This window comes from Scardinius erythrophthalmus (assembly GCF_964197995.2).
Source record: "Scardinius erythrophthalmus genome assembly, chromosome: 24".
NCBI lineage: Eukaryota > Metazoa > Chordata > Actinopteri > Cypriniformes > Leuciscidae > Scardinius > Scardinius erythrophthalmus.
Window position 1 is genome coordinate 30,643,072 of NC_138244.1, and position 10,962 is coordinate 30,654,033.

The 10,962-nt window shown below is 41.8% G+C and overlaps 1 gene segment (V, D, J or C); it reads right to left on the bottom strand.

Annotated features, from left to right (window-relative positions):
* Nucleotides 1-4,191: 4,191 nt before the first annotated feature.
* Nucleotides 4,192-8,003, bottom strand: LOC308684658 (immunoglobulin lambda constant 7-like). The segment is given in 3 exons: nucleotides 7,881-8,003; nucleotides 5,802-5,850; nucleotides 4,192-4,717 (listed from the first exon to the last, which is right to left on the bottom strand).
* Nucleotides 8,004-10,962: the final 2,959 nt, after the last annotated feature.

Genomic DNA, 10,962 nt, shown 5'->3' on the forward strand with positions numbered 1-10,962 from the left:
TGTCGCGTCCCGCACCCCCCCACAGAAATCATGGGGCCGGGGCGACAGTCTCAGCCGAAGCAATCTAAGCAGAAGGTCGATCTGAGGACTGTTCTTGCGAAGAAAGCTTCGGCTCAAAAGAGGTCCTGACGCCATTTGTGTCGGACCTATGAGAGCAGCCCCAATCGAGATGGAACATTGTACACCTCAGTACACGGGGTCCATTCCATCTCGGTACTCTCACGAGGTCGTTCTGCCAACCCCGCCACCCTTGGTGCTTTGGGGCGCAGCGGTCTCCAGCGGGTCTCTGGCGCAGTGTCACCTCGACGCTGCGTCAGGCTCGCACCCTCTGAGGGGGGTTCTAATTACACCAGAGGCCAGCCTCGAGAGGCTCATTCCCTTAGTAGAATTTCTGGCAGAATGGAAGAATCTGCCGAATATATCTCTATGGGTCCTGCAGTTAGTAGAAAAGGGTTACAGAATCCAATTTGGTTCTCGTCCACCATGCTACAACGGGGTGTTACTCACAGTAGTACAGCCCGAGCAGGCTCTGGTAATGGAGCAAGAAGTAGAGGCTCTGTTAGCGAAGGAGGCTATAGAGCAGGTGTACTCACCCGACAGAGAATCGGGTTTTTACAGCCGTTATTTCATTGTTCCAAAAAAGGATGGAGGGTTGCGGCCCATACTAGATCTTCGTCGTTTGAATCGTACAGTTCAGAAACTCAAGTTCAAAATGCTGACACTCAAACAGATCGTGACTCAAATCAGGTCCGAGGACTGGTTTGTCATGATAGATCTAAAAGACGCTTACTTCCATGTCTCCATCCTCCCTCAGCACAGGAAGTTCCTAAGGTTTTCTTTCGGGGGCAAAAAATACCAGTATCGGGTGCTTCCTTTCGGTCTAGCTCTATCACCCCGCACATTCACAAAGTGCATAGATGCAGCTCTGGCCCCGCTCAGGCTGCAGGGCATAAGCATTCTGAATTATATAGATGACTGGCTGATTTTAGCGGAATCAGAACAGTTGGCGGTTCGGCATCGAGATGTCGTCCTCGCCCATATGCAGAAATTGGGGTTGAGGCTCAACGCCAAGAAGAGTGTGCTATCTCCAGTACAGAGGACCGCTTTTCTTGGAGTGGTCTGGGATTCGGTCACGATGCGAGCCGCTCTTTCGCCCGCTCGTGTAGCCGCTATCCTCACAGCCACAAAAGAGCTAAAGTTAGGCCAGTCACGCACTGTGAAACAGTTCGAGAGACTGTTGGGCCTCATGGCAGCGGCGTCCAATGTGATACCCTTTGGCCTGCTGTACATGAGACCTTTGCAGTGGTGGCTCAGGACCAGAGGGTTCTCCCCGAGGGGAAACCCACTTCATACATTCAAGATCACGCGGCGGTGTCTCCGCTCCTTGACTATATGGAGGGAGCACTAGTTCCTGTCCCAGGGTCCGGTACTGGGAGCTCTTTGCCATCGAGTTGCTATCTCGACAGATGCTTCCCTTACCGGCTGGGGAGCGGTAATGGAAGGCTGCTCAGCTCAGGGTCTATGGGAAAGTCATCATCTCTCTTGGCATATAAATTGCCTGGAGATGATGGCTGTCTTCAATGCGTTGAGGCACTTCCTCCCAGACCTAAGGGGCCATCATGTGCTTGTCCGTTCAGACAATACATCGGTGGTCAGGGGGGTCTGCGTTCGCATCCACTATACAAACTGGCGCACCAGATCCTTCTGTGGTCTCTGGGGAAATTACGCTCTCTGAGGGCAGTATATATACCAGGGATTCAGAATATAGGACAGACACCCTGTCGAGGCAGGGGCGTTCTTCTTCTGGGGTAAAGCCAATGTAAACTCACGTCTTTCAAACTCGACGAAAAGCAGAGACTGATGAAGTGTTTTGTTTTTGAGGAAATGAGCGCGTTCGCGTTCCATGTGGAGATTTGCATGTGAATATCTTTTGCGCGAGTAGGCGTGGCCAAATTAACTGTAATGAGCAAGCGTTTGAGAAGCTGGACATCTTGTTGGTTTTATACAAATTACTTAAACAGAAAATATTTGTTTTCAGTTTGAATCCGATCATTTAAAAGTACACACTTAAATGTTTATAAAGGTATATGGCTCATAAATGTGTGACAAGTATTCGCTGAGTTTTGTTTCAGTTTATAGACGTGCTCAAGAAAAAAAAAGTTCACCGCGACGGAGAGGCAGAACGCACACCCTGTTTATTTTCTTTATTTTACAAAAGCACAATGTTTTGATTTGATTGTAAGTGGACACATACAAAAGTAGAAATATCACAGATTCTTTTTTTATATTTATTTTTTCTGTATGACCATAAATGACGGAGTAATTTAAGTTTAAAGTGCTACAATGTAAAAATAGTCCAGCAAAACGCGGGGGCGCGTTTTTCGACCTCAGGGGGTTAAGAGTATATTTCTTCTTGCTATTTCATTCCTTTTAAAGAGTCGGAGACCTTCAGGCCCTCTCGGTTTCTCCCACCTGCCTTGAATTTGCACCTGGGATGGTCAAAGCTTTTCTCTTCCCTAAGCAGGGATACGTCCCTAAGGTACCGACCAATATTCCGAGGCCTATTGTGCTACAGGCTTTCTGTCCTCTTCCATTTACATCTTTGGACCAGGAAAAGTTGAACTTTTTGTGTCCAGTGCGAGCATTGGATACTTACAGTATGTTCATCGGACTTCTTCCTGGACGAAGTCCGACCAATTATTTGTCTGTTTCGGATCACCTAGGTTAGGTCTTCCTGCTTCTAAGCAGACTATGAGCAAATGGATAGTTGAGGCTATCTCTCTTGCCTATGAGTCATCTGACCTTCCGTGTCCTTTGGAGGTTAGAGCTCATTCTACTAGGAGTATGGCGACCTCTAAAGCCTTGTTATCTGGGGCCTCTTTTCAAGACGTCTGTGATGCGGCAGGCTGATCCTCACCGCTCACATTCATCAGATTTTATAGCCTAGATCTGGACGCTACTCCAGGGTCTCAGGTTCTTAATGCTTGATGTATTAGTTCTGTTCAGGCTGACACTCGGGTTCTTGAAATTATGGCGATTTGGGTATTCTCGTTCCCAAAGCGTCATCGACGCATCGCAAGTTCCTCGATGGGGAACGTCTCGGTTACGACTGTAACCTTAGTTCCCAGAGAAGGGAACGAGACGATGCGTCGATGATGCTTTGGGAACGCCTCCTGCATGATTGCGTCTGAAGCATCTATGTCAACTAGTCCAATGGCAGGCGTGAGCGTCACAGGCAGGTGAGGAGGTGTTCCCAAAGCATCATCGACGCATCGTCTCGTTCCCTTCTCGGGGAACTAAGGTTACACTCGTAACCGAGACGTTTTATATGATCAGCACATGCTTCACTCTGCATGTGTTTATAGCTCTATGAACTGAACATGACATGATCAAGAGCTCTTCTTCATCAACCAACAAACATGACTTTCAGCATCATCTTCCTCTTGACTCTGGCAGCGTTTAGTTCAGGTTTGAATAATGATTTATGATTGTATTTCCCACCATCAGTGGAGTCCAGACTGAAGATACAGGAGATTATTACTGTCAGAGTTTACACTACATCAACAGTAAATATGTGTTCACACAGTGATAAAAAGTTGTACAAAAATCTGTTTATGAAGAGAATGAGTCAGTGTTTCAATATGATCATCATGTTTTAGTTGTAATATATGATCCCTGTCAATCAAACTGAACAGACTGCATTCAGTCACTTCTGCTGTCTGGACGTGATGCTTTCCATTTGAGACACAGGACCTTTTATAAATTATGTATTAATTTTGATTTTCATAACATTTTCATATATATTTACACCATTGCCTATAAATGTAATGATTATGTAACAATTAGTGTCAGAACAACTGATTCTTGATCTTGATCTTTTTTAGGATATTTTTATATAATAAAGTTTTTAATCCCCTATGAATATAATGATCAGTTTGTCTGCGCTGCTTCACTAAAGCAGAAGTGAAAGTGTTCCAGTCCAGATCATGTAACCAATCAGAGAGTGAGACTGAAACCCCATTTGCATTGTCAGGGTGGAGTGATTGTGATCCTCTCAGAATAGAGCAGCTCTGTCTCCAGAGACCATGTTCAAACCCCAAGACCTTTATTTGACATTTACTGCTACATCAACCTTCTGAAAAGCACCTGCATCTTCATCTGTTAGTTGAATGATGTTGTCAGACACAAAGTGAACTTGTTGAGAAGCTTTATTGAATGTTGCAGCAAACACAGCAGATTGAAAGATCACACACACACACACACACACACACACACACACACACACACACACACACTCTTTCAGTATTGAGTTGTAAATCACTACAGCTGCAGCACTAGACTCATGTGAATCCTGCCTGACACAGGACACTCAGATACGGCTCATCTTCAGGAGAGAAACATCAGCACTCAGAGCTCTTGTGGAACGAGACCTCATGAGGAGCTCCATCATGTGTTACTCTGCAGACGTACAGCTCTCCCTTTTCCCAGCGTGCTTTGCTGAGGGTCAGGACGCTACTGCGGCTGTAGCGGCCGTCCTGCTGGCTCTCTGCGCTGGTCAGAACCCCCTCGGTGACCTCTGACCCGTCCAGTGTCCAGCTCACCAGCGCCCCCTGTGGAGAGTAAGAGCTGAGCAGGCAGAGCAGTGCGGCTGAGTCTCCAGAGATCTGCAGAGAAGAGGGCGGCAGCAGAGACACTGAGGGCTTCACTGTGGGACCAGCTGCAGGAAACAAACACAACACATTCACACACACACAACACACTTTGTTTAAAGCTTTCATACATATTGCATTATAAAAGTAGTTTAATGCATTAATTATGCACTGCTTTAAACATTAAAATGCATGTATGATCTAATCAATAAGTGTAACAGCAGTTATAACACATATTATCTATTATCAGGACGACCTGACTGCTTTAATTCCAGCAATTATTCACTCTGAACATAAATATCTTACATTTTGAGATATTCACCTGAACTGAAAATGTAACTCAATTTCAAACAGAGTTAAAACACAATTGAATCATACAGAATGAACAAAACACTGAATTATAAGCACAACATGAGCAAAAGAGATTCAGTATCATTGACTGAACTACAGAAAGCAGCAACATTTACATTCTGATGTCAAATCTCTTTTTCCATGTATGATTTCTACAATAAAAGATGAACTAAATATGAACTCAGTGTAGAAATAAATGAAGGAAAAACAAGCCTGTAATAAACTGATTAAACTCATAGTGAGACACAGTGTGGAAATATGTTTAGAATTTTATTATTTGTTGTTGTTGAAAGGAATAATGCTATTCTTATAATAATATCATTGTTTTAGATTAAATACAAAAATATCAGTAACACTTTATTAAAAGCCTTTATACATATTGCATTATAAAAGTATTTTTAATGCATTAATTATATATTGTTTTACACATTATGATGCATGTATGATCTCATCAATAATTGTAACCACAGTTTTAACACATTATAATATTATCTATTCATTGTTACACCTCCAAAAAATTATAATACACTAAAACTCATGACAAACAACCAATTCTAGATGTAACAAGTAATATAAAACATTTTAACTTTGGTTACAGTTATTTATGAAAACATATATGACATTATAACATACGCTATTGATAACTTTATAATGCATTATACATAAAGGCTTTAAGTAAAGTATCACCACAATATCTAATAATCATTATTATTAATAAATGTTGTTCTTGTTTCAACTGTAAAACACTTTCTGAAATCTAAATTGTATTTTTTTATTAGGTGATTAAATAGACAGACTTACCGATCACCAGTTTAGTTCCTCCACCGAATGTGTACCACAGTGATACAATCTAATGAAACGCTCGTACAAAAACCTCTATTCCACTCGAGTGAACACACACTCCAGCAGAGAGAGAGAAACAACACTTCAACACACTGATATTAGAAGATCCTCAGCTCTTCTCAACACTCACTCATTCAGATTTGACTAAATGCTTTCTGATATAACACTGTTTAAAGAAATATATTTGATGAGCTGTGACCTCTGAGGTGACCTTTGACCTCTTTGATCATGGATGATGTTGTGGAGTTTCTCATAATGATGCTTCTGTTCTTCATATGCAGATCAATCATCATGATTCACAGAAAAACCTGCAGCTTCAGACTTCAATCTTCAGTCAAAATCTCTTCAAATAATGAGTTTATTGAATATTAGAGCCAAAGTCAATAGAAAGTGTCAACAATGAAAATATAAAAGGTATTTTGCATGTTCTACACAGTCAAGCATGTTTTCATATTCAAGGTCTGTTCTAGAAGTATCTGGACTGGTTATGAATCTCCACACAAGATCATGAAACGTGAACAAGCTCTAATATGTCTCCATCTTTAACAGCCTGTTTCTTCTCCATTTGATGAGGCTCTTGTCTGTAGGCTATATAGTTTTCCTCCCATAGAGCATATTATAAAGAACTTTTTGGTTTATAAGTCCATGGAAGTGGGGTTGAACAGGTTAAGAAACTTTGATATATTCACCTGGGAGGGATGGCTTTCGCAGATAGCTTTGTCTGCTCTATCTTCTGTAGCTTTGCTTTCTGTCGTCTGTTGAAAACCTCCAGTCTCATTTTTCTTTTCCTCTTCTCTGGAGATGGAACATAGTTGAAAATAGATGGAACAAAGTCCGGACTCAAGGGATTATCACTCTTTCTCCCTACAAAATAAATAGAAACATTTCAGTATCGAACTGGGTTTTGTTTACTACGTTAGCACTTGCTAGCTTACATGACATTGTTAGCCCCACGAATTGCATGCTTTAATTCAACTAACGTTAGCTAGTATTAAACTGATCAGAAACCACAATTATAGCCTATTAAATAATGAAGATACTTATGTTCGGTAACCAGGGTTGGGGAGTAACGGAATACATGTAACGGCGTTACGTAATCAAGATACAAAAATCCAGTAACTGTAATCCGTTACAGTTATGTAAAAAAACGTAGTAATCAGATTATAGTTACATTTAAAAAAAGGGGGAATAGTTTCAGGATTACAATGGTTTAATTTAAAACTAAATAAATAAGTATTTTGGCATAATAACACTATATTAAGCGCTGCTTGATTATACAGTAGTTCCTGGTTCTGTTGCCAGTAAAGACACACGTGTGCCACGCGCTGGTGAATGCGCAAATAACAGCTGTCTACAATCTCCTCAGACGCAGATTGAATCACTGCTGCTAGTAGAAACGACGCTGCCTGCGGGTAAAATCGCTTTTAATTCATGGAAATTCCACTGCTATTTTGTAGAAATTAGGAGAGTATCTTTTTTAGTACTCAAAATGTCCTTCCTTAATCTTTTCTCACGTAACGGGATGTTCGCTGTCTAGGTAACGTAGGGGAACTCCCACTGCCAACGCCACAAGTTCAGTCAGGCAAATTAAGAAAGATCACGGCTTTAGTCAACATGTAGGCCTATTTTAAAATAAACTAATATGTAGATTGTGTAAAATTTTTAAATGTTGTGTTGTGTTAGTTACAAATAAAACAAAATAATCTGTAATACCATACATTAGCCACTAGATGTCTGTATAGCCCTTTACATAAATATATATTCAGGCCTGTGTGTATATTTTGAAAATATTGTAATGTACACTGAGCCAAATTCTTAATAAATAAAAGTTTTTTAATATATTTTTTCAAATAATATTTCTTCTTGCTTGACTTTATTTATATACGTGACCTTGAAGTAATCCAAAAGTAATCAGTTACATTACTTTCATATTATAGTACTTGGATTACGTTACTGAATACTTTTTTTATGAAGTAATTTGTAACTGTAACGGAATACATTTTTAAAGTAACCCTCCCAAGCCTGTCGGTAACTTACCTGATATGAAGTGATCGCTGCACAAGCGGAATCCAACGGCTGGGGGGTCCCATCTTTCAGTCTTGTTTTGCTTGCTTCTGGCTCTTTTAATGGCACTGATCCACTTAGCTCGCCTCTCCGCATCTTTAGGAATGCGGTAAAACGACGTACCTTTCTTTTTCCCTCATTTATTTGTGCAACCTGGTGCACAACAGTTATCGACCATGTTTAGCCGCCTTCACCACAACAGTCTGCCAATCTGCCGAATGCTGCCGAAATGGCGGTGCGCACGGTTTCCTGTCACGTAACTACGTCATCCCCCGGAACTCTATAGAGCATATTATAAAGAAAAAGCTTAACGTCAATGGAGTAAGACGGTGATATTTAAACTCAGTAGCCAAAGTAGCCAATACACCTTAACGCATTTTATAATGGTTTTCTATGGGTGTTGTTCATAATCTGATGTAATCTGTTTGCCTCTATAAAGTATGCTTTATTAATAAGGTAGGACTATATTGTGTACTAAAGTTGGTGCTTCAATATCACTCACATTAAGCGTCTTAAATGGGGAAGAACGCTTGATTACGCTGCCGTTGTCTGTTTTAGCAGAATACTGCCATCTAGTGGTAGCAGGTTTTCTCAGACAGCTGTGTGTGGATCGTGAAAGGCGAAACCTGTGAAATGAAAGTCTCAAAATCCAAATGAATCAAATAGGATCGACTCAGAAACGAGTCAATGAATGCACGCGTGTCACCTCGTCCACAAATACACATCTTACTTGTTGCATGCACAAATTCTGGCCTAGATTAATACAAAACCAAATTTTTGTATTAACAACTATGTCTCTATTTGTACAAAATGCTGCACATTCATGTGATTTTGGATTTTACACACACAAGTTGTATTGTATTAGTTTAAATGTAGTGACGCACATTTGTGAACTTGTCAAATAGATGGGTAGTTGTGCACACATTAATAATTAGCACCAGGCCTATTCATTTGTAGTTGTTTGTGTGTGGGTTGTGAAATGATTAAAAACAGCGAAAAGAAAGTCTTAAAATCCAAATGAATCAAATGAGATCGACTCAGAAAAGACGTCAATGAATGCACGCATGTCACCAGATCCACACATGCACATCTTCTGTGTTGCATGCGCAAATTATGATACACTAATACAAAGGAAAACATTTGTATTCAAAAAAATGTCTCTATTTGTACAAATTGCTACACATTCATTCAATTTTGAATTTTGCACACACAAGTTGAAAGGCATGGATAAAACATTTCTGCAACATGTATCAAGTTCATTGATAAGTGTGCTTGCACGTGTTAATCATTTAGATACTATATTCATCCCATAGCGGTTCATCTAGTGGAAGTGTAGCAGTGATGATGGTCACATGACTGAATATGGACACAGAGATGGACGTTCATCTGCACATCCTCAGTGTCTCAGGAGTCACAATAAAAATACTAAATAAAGTCATGATTCTGTAACTCTAGTGTATATTAGTTTGTTATCAGCACAAGCTGTTGTAAATCCTGCCCCCTTCTTTGCATTGTCAGCACATGCTTCAGTGCTCTGAGAGTGTTTATAGTGCTGTGAGTTTAACACTTCATGACTGAGAGCAGAACACAATCTTCATCATCACACAAGACTAAACTACAGCAATGAACACAATCAACATCTTCATCTGGACCATTGCACTGTTTATTCAAGGTTTGTGTAATACAGTTTTTATATCTTATATCTTTTATATATTTTATATCTTATCTTAAAATGTGAAATATGTATGTTTATCATACATTTTTTTTTTTTTCAGAGTGTAGAGGACAATATACTGTAACTCAGAGTCCATCAATACCAGCAGTTCAACCAGAAGAAGAAGTCAGAATAAACTGTAAAACCAGCAGTAGAGTGCGTGATGGTGATCGTTTAGCCTGGTACTCACAGAAACCTGGAGAAGCTCCTAAACTCCTCATAAACTCGGTGAGGAGGGGCCAGGAAGTAGTGGTGGAGACGCCGGTGAGGACAGGCCAGAGAATGGTGGTGGTGGAGATGCCGGTGAGGAGGGGCCTGTAGAGACCACAGGGAGTGGTGGTGGTGGTGGAGATGCCGGTGAGGAGGGGCCAGGAAGTAGTGGTGGAGACGCCGGTGAGGACGGGCCAGGGAGTGGTGGTGGTGGAGATGCCGGTGAGGACGGGCCAGGGAGTAGTGGTGGAGATGCCGGTGAGGAGGGGCCAGGAAGTAGTGGTGGAGACGCCGGTGAGGACGGGCCAGGGAGTGGTGGTGGTGGAGATGCCGGTGAGGACGGGCCAGGGAGTAGTGGTGGAGATGCCGGTGAGGAGGGGCCAGGAAGTAGTGGTGGAGATGCCGATGAGGACGGGCCAGGGAGTGGTGGTGGTGGAGATGCCGGTGAGGACGGGCCAGGGAGTGGTGGTGGTGGAGATGCCGGTGAGGAGGTGCCAGGGAGTGGTGGTGGAGATGCCGTTGAGGAGGGGCCTGTAGAGACCACAGGGAGTGGTGGTGGAGAAGACTTTATTTTATGTGGGATCTGGGGTTGTTCCTCAACATGTAGCCTCAAGTGATCAACATTTATTCTTGGGAATTTCACCCCCCCCTCATCTTCGAGGTCTGCACTTTTCCCTTCCAATTTAGTGATTGTATAAGGGCCTAGAAAGTTTGCCTCCAGTTTTCCACCCTTTCTCTGTTGGCTCCTTATATTTTTCCTCCACACTTTGTCCCCCACTTTGAATTCCTTCTGGGCTTTCTTCTGTTTGGATTGTTGCCTAACCCTTTCTTGGGAAGCTCTAGTGTTAGTATGAGCCTCATTTAAGACCTCACTCATAGCAATCGCCAATTCTGTCAGCTGTTCAACAGACATTGTATCCTCCACACTCTTGTCAATCTGACAAAAAGGGCAGGACAATTCTGTTAAAAAAGTGCTACCTATTTATCATTAATTATATTTATATGAAAATTGTAACAATCTGCAGTTACCTGATAGTGCTCAGGAATTTCTGAAGGGTACCGGGCCACCCTCCCAAACATTAAAAAGTACGGTGAGTACTTAGTTGTAACCTGACGCTTTGTCCTAAGCCC